This window comes from Triticum aestivum, chromosome 3B (genome assembly GCF_018294505.1).
Source record: "Triticum aestivum cultivar Chinese Spring chromosome 3B, IWGSC CS RefSeq v2.1, whole genome shotgun sequence".
NCBI lineage: Eukaryota > Viridiplantae > Streptophyta > Magnoliopsida > Poales > Poaceae > Triticum > Triticum aestivum.
Window position 1 is genome coordinate 323,479,948 of NC_057801.1, and position 6,932 is coordinate 323,486,879.

A 6,932-nucleotide genomic window follows, 5' to 3' on the forward strand; every position below is an offset into this window, starting at 1 on the left:
CCCCAAAAAAACTACCCCAACTCCCACCATAGCTCGTCCCCTCGCCGTCCCGATTTCGCTCCTGCCGCCGTCGTTCATCACCGCCACCGCCGCTGGTGAGCCACCCACTGCCCCCAAGCTCCTCCAACCTAACCCCCTCAACCCCACGCACCCCTCTGACATCTTTTCATCGCCCAGGAACCACCAGAACTGCCCCCCGATCATCACCACACTTCGCCGGAGCCGCGGAGCACCCGAGCTTCATCGTCATCGTCCTGGTATCCTCCGACGTCCCCGAGCTCTAGCGACTCCACCACCGTCTCCGCCTCGCTCTGCCGCGTTGCCCTGACTTCTCCACCGTCGCCCTGGACCATCGGAGCCCCTCCGCCACCGACGCCCAAGCCGCCGCCATCATCCCGTTCATCACCGCCGACCGCTGTAAGCCCGAGCTCCCCTTCGTCGCTCGATTTCCAATCTACGGTTTAGATTAGATCTGCGAAGGGGAATGGTTTTTTTAGTTATAGACGGTGTTAGGTATGGTTTTATTCGGTTTAGTTACCAGTTCAGTTAGATCGGACCGTTCAGGTTTTCCTGTTTAGCCGCGGGCACATCTTAGTTATATTATGCCTGAGCGATAGATAGGCCAGTCGCGTCTATTTTTCTTTTTCTTTTCAGTTTATTTTCTGTTTTTATTAGAATAGTTCTGTTTTTGGTATTTGGGGTCAATGTTGCAGGAGGATGGGGGTATTGATGAAGATGTGAACCATCGAATCAAAGCCGGATGGATGAAGTGGCGCCAAGCTTCTGGCATTCTCTGTGACAAGAGAGTGCCACAAAAGCTAAAAGGCAAGTTCTACAGGACGGCGGTTCGACCCGCAATGTTGTATGGCGCGGAGTGTTGGCCGACTAAAACGCGACATGTTCAACAGTTAGGTGTGGCGGAGATGCGTATGTTGAGATGGATGTGTGGCCACACGAGGAAGGATCGAGTCCGGAATGATGGTATACGAGATAGAGTTGGGGTAGCACCAATTGAGGAGAAGCTTGTCCAACATCGTTTGAGATGGTTTGGGCATATTCAGCGCAGGCCTCCAGAAGCTCCAGTGCATAGCGGACGGCTAAAGCATGCGGATAATGTCAAGAGAGGGCGGGGTCGACCGATTTTGACATGGGAGGAGTCCGTTAAGAGAGACCTGAAGGATTGGAGTATCGACAAAGAGCTAGCTATGGACAGGGGTGCGTGGGAGCTTGCTATCCATGTGCCAGAGCCATGAGTTGGTTGCGAGATCTTATGGGTTTCACCTCTAGCCTACCCCAACTTGTTTGGGACTAAAGGCTTTGTTGTTGTTGTATTAGAATAGTTCTGTTTTTGTTTTAGCTATATCTTTTAGTTGGTTTATTGTTTTTAGTTGATTCTTTTTTTGTCAGTTTACAAATTTCTTGTAGTTTCAGAAGAAAATATGTTTAGCCATGTTTATATTAATAAAAATAGTTTTATATTAGTTTTAGTTAGATTAGTTTTTCTGCCATAAATTGAGCTAGAATAATTTTATTTTAGTGATTCTTTTTGCTACTGCTTAGTTTTGCCCATGCATATCAGTAGGAACTTGTTCGAGTTTTAGTCAAAATAAAGCTTTTCTAGTTTTATTTAACTTGCTAATGTTTTCCTACTGTTCTAGTTGCTAGATAATTTTATTTTTCCTATGTTATAATTTATTTTAGATTAGTTTCTGTAATTACAAGGATGAACTTTCATTCATAGTAGAATAAAAGGTTTTATTTTATTTCTTTGCTGGAATTGTTTTAGGCATAATAGGAGTTGTATAATAGCTTTTAATGTGCTTCCTTTTGCACCTAGATTGTATGTTGTTTTCCTTTCTGTTAGCCAGCTAATCCCATGTTTAGGTTCTGTTAAGAAAAGTTTTAGTAGGGTAAAATTGTTTTCTTAGTTGTTGCTTGAAGTGGTGCAAACCTTGATTTGCTTTTCTCTGAGTTTTTTTTGCTTTTGGTTTGAGTGCTTGGGTGTTTTACTTTAACTTTCTGTTATGTTATATTATGTTATACTTATTTGTGCTATTGTTTGACTAGGTAGAATTCCGGGAGTGCGAGGCCTGCTATTACGAGTCACTAGCTTTCGAAGACCGTCAACCAGGCAAGTCAATTGATCATGTTTTACAATGCCTATGATTTTATTGCATTAGAAGTATTCCTCCCCACCATGCATGCAGTAGGAAAATTTTAAGTTATGTTCTTGAGTAGTATCATGAGGCACGATGAACCCTTTCCCCTTGTTACCAATGCCCGGGACAATTTAGTTGATTGCTATGCTTTTGTAGACGGGGTTAGCCGTGTCCCCGGTTAGAGTGAAGACCTAATCGATTAGTTGTGTCCCCGGTTACGGACAATTTGAGCCTCTGGAAACTTGGAGTATTCCAGATATCTCAACACCAAACTTAATAAATTAATTGAGGGGTTATTTAGTAATTGGGAATGAGACATTGGTTGGCGGAACCATCTCAATAACTACCAACATTTTGTAGTAATTGCAAACAAGTCCTTTTGTTGTAGGGAAAAACTGGCTTTTTCGCAAAAACAAAAAACTTAGAGCCCCGCCCCACAGCCAAATTGCATATAGTGTTAGTAATTTTATTGTTGTTCTCTCTTCATGACTTGCCAGCATATTCAAAAATGCTGACCTACACGGTTGCAACATCTTATGTTGCAGAGGAGTATTCCGATCAGGAATGAGGCTATGATCCACGCTTGGCGATTGCCCTATGGAGTCGGATGGACTCCTATTCATCTACGCTTCCGCAGTTTTATTTAGTTTATTTCTCATGAGTTGGCCTTCGGCTGAATTTATTATCATGTAATAAAGACTCGATATGAGAACCGTATAATATATTCAGGTGTGATTGAACTTTGAATCTTTGCATCAATGTACTGTGTGTGCCAGCATGATCTTGGGATGGTACAGCTACACAGATACTTGCCCGATTTCGGGTCGGGTCGCTACATAAGATCTACATCGTGTCCATGGGCATGAACACAAAGTTCAAGGTCGACTCCCACACTACAAAAAAAGACACATCAGTGTCATTTTGGGCCGAACGAAAAAAAATTCTATCATACTTATGACACTTCTATGACTATAATTGTGACAAAACCCGATATCATCATAGATGTGGTGGGCTCCTACTTCTATGACAAAAAATCATGACAGAAAATGGGCTTTTCATCCTGGGTGGGCCGGAGATGCAGCTGCATGACATTCTTTGGGCCGTCCATGACGGAAAAAACCGTGGTAGAAGCGAGGGCGAGGAAAATATCGGCGAGTTCCCGGTTACGATGGGTGGTCGGGGCCAAGCAATGCGCGTTTCTCTCGTACCGTACGCGCATGGGTGCGGGCGTTGGGCTCTAACTGAACCCGAGTGAGGCGTCGCCAAACTGAACCCGAGTGATTGCACTACAGGCTACACGTTACTGAACCCGAGTGATCGAGCGATTCCTTTGCTACTGCTGCTAACTGAAGCCAATCGATGCTGCCTCTGGATGAACAGTGAGCATTGCTGGGGGGTTTGGATGAACAGTGAGCGTTGCTAGGGGGTTTGGATGAATAGGACCCTGTGGTGTTGCTGCTGGATGAACAGGACCTCGGTCGATTGAGCCGGTTGGGCGTGGATGAACAGGACCCCGTGGAGGGCTGGATGAACATGACCCCGTGGAGGGAAGGTTAAACAATAGCCGGTGGAGGGCTGGTTGAACAGTAGCCGGTGGAGGGCTAGTTGAACAGTAGCCCGTGGAGGGGTGGTTGAACAGGAGCCCGTGGAGAGGGTTGGTTGAACAGTAGCCGGTGGAGTAGAGCGCGGTGGAGGCTAGATGAATAGGAGCTCGTGGATGAACAGTCGTAGGTGGAGGCTGGAGGAGGTCGACGGTGGATGAACAGTAGCACGTGGAGGCTGGAGGAGGTCGACGCAGGAGATGAACAGTATCCCGTGGAGTCCCGTTTTGCGGTGCGCCACACCCCTCCCGATGAACAGGACCTCTGTTTCGACTGTAGCACTCCAACACAAGTTCCTTTCCTCTGTTTTGTGGTACGCCACACCCCTCCCAATCAACTGGACCCCGTTTCGACCGTAGGAGGTCCACACAAGTCTGTTTCCTCCGTTTTGCGGTACGCCAGACCCCTCCTGATGAACAGGATCCCATTTCGACCGTGGCCGGTTGAACACAAGGCCGTTTCCCCCATTGTGCGGTACGCCAGGCCTTGTTTCCATCGACTATTCCGTCCAAGCCCTCCCATTGAACAGATGACGCATTCCATTTCGACCCAGCCGGTTGGCTCCCCATGAACACGACAACGACGCATTCCGTTCCGACCCAGTCGATTGGCTCCCCATGAACACGACGACGACGCAGTTTCTCTGTTCCGACCCAGCCATGTACACGAGCCCTGGACGTATGTATGCGTGAGTAGGCGTTCGAGACCCCGCCCGTATGTACATTTGTGGCCTTATTTACTTTCTTTCAACCTGGTCGTTGTACGTATGTGTATATGCTACGGGTGCGCCTCTACTACGACACGTGTGCGCCTCTACATCGACCAGTATGTACGTACACATTTGCGACCAGAATGACAATGCTACGTACGCTCGACCAGGTGGGTCCTGACTGTCAGGCACTTCCTTACGTGCGAAGACGTAGCTGGTGGGTCCCAGCAGTCAGGGGGGCAAATCATTTTTTTGCCCGTAATATGGACGCACTTCCTTGCATGAGAAGATGTAGCTGGTGGGTCCTAGCAGTCAGGGGGGAAATGTTTTTTCGCGAAATACAGTGGCCCGTCCGGTGGGTCCCTACTGTCAGGTGGAGGAATAATTATTTTGCACGTAATAAGGAGCCAATTCCTTGTGGCTGCTATGGACCCAGCTGTCAGCCTATCAACATATAGTGCCTTCCGATGGAAGCCATTCCTTGACCACATTGACCATGCCCCATCAAGAGCACCAGGGCGGTGGACGACCGCGAGGCCTAGGAAGGGGACGATGCGGAGCCGGGGAAGACGCGACAGTGGATGCCCACGCGTAGAGGAGTATGAGGGTTCACTGGTTCGGCTGCGGTGTGAGGCTGCCGTCACCGCAGAATAACAGGGGGTGTGGGTGATTAGAGGGATGGACTAGCCAGTGGTGGGAGTAGTAGGGGCGGTGAGGCCTCCGCAGCATCACAGTCGGCCACGGGAGTCAGGAGCACGCGGCACGACCGGCGCTGGTTTGGGTGCCTGGAGCAAGAAGACCAGACGTTGAAGAAGCACTACGGCCGTTGGATGGACATCGTATGGTCACTGGAGCTAGAATCGTTCATATTTACTAAGTTGACAAAGCCCTCCGTCCCAGTCAACTTAGTAGGCCCACAAGTCAGCCTCCCACCAAGGTGGGTCCCAGCTAGTAGGGGGGTATTCATTTTTTTGTGCGTAAAAAGGAGGCACTTCCGGTGGGTCCGAGCTGACAACAGGGGGGCTTTTTTTTCGTCAAATATAGAGGCCCTTCTAGTGGGTCCCAGCTGTCAGGTGGAGGAATCATTGTTTTGCGCGTAATAAGGAGGCATTTCCTGGTGTGGGCCCTACTGTCAGCCTCTTCCGATGGTTGTTGTTTGTTGACCATGTTGACCTCGCCGCACCGAGAGCAAAAACGTGATGGACGAGGGCGAGGCCCAGGAAGGGAACCACCCAGAGCCGGCGAAGCCACCGCAACAGATGCCCACGCTGAGGGGAGTACGAGTGCTGACTGGTCGGCTGTGGGGTGAGGTTGACGTTGCCGGAAAATAACAAGATGTGTGGGTGGTTAGAGGGATGGCCTAGCAGTAGCATAGCCAGCCACGGGAGGAGGGAGCAGGCAGTCCCGCCGCGCTGGTTTGGGCGGCTGGAGCAGGAAGATCAGAGATTGAAGAAGCACATAGGCCATTGGATGGACATCCAACAGTCTTTGCTCTATGTTGACTAAGTTGACAAAGCCTTGCGTACGTGTCAAAAAAATTAGGACAGCGTCATCGTCAACCTAGTAGGCCCAGACATCAGCCTCCAAATCTGTGGAAAATAGCATACAGCCCATTAGCCATTATTTTCAATCATTTACAACCCATTTACTAATTCTTAAGGATATTTGAAGCCCATATTCTTTTTATTAGCATTACAGATCATATATTCTGGGCACTGCTAAAAAATTCAACAAAAATTTGCATATTTCGGTGGGGTCTGAACTCTTTTAATCATGAAATTTCGAGTCACCTTAAAAATAATTTTTTTTAAAATTATATCAAAATAAAATTCAAAAAACAATTCTCCTAAAAAAATGCATGAAATTTAGAATCTTAACTAGCAAGATGCCCGTTCTTTGCACGGAACATGAAGATGCATTTGTATGAGTAGTTTATCTTTCGGGTGAAAAGATGATATTTTAATGTAATTACCAGTTGGCTTTGGTTTTTATAAGAGTAGAGAGTAGAGAAATCCTGAAAAAATGATATTTTAATGCAATTGCTGGTTGGATTTGGTTTAAAAGTTTACAGCCCATTTCTTACAATTTATAGCCCATTTTCTGGGGAAGCCCATTTCTTACTACTTACATCCCTCCTCGTCTTGAAAGATTTGCATCCCAGCAGGGCTGAGAAAAGCAAGTAGGCCTCGGTTTTGGTATTCTCCAAAAAAAAGAACTGGGCTAGCCATTTTCAGAAAGAAAAAATATATCAACTAGGCTCGTCATGTGCTTAAATAAAAGCGTAAGCGTGGGCCTGACGGGCCACAGCCCCTGCACAGCGCGCAGTTGAGCTCCATCTCTAAAACTAAAAAAACTGGGCGAGCTGCTGGGTCCCTGGTGTTATCCGCTCGTTGTGTAATTTTCTCGTTTATTGACTACATTGACAATTGCGTGGGACCTAGTTGTCAAACAATTAGGAGGGAG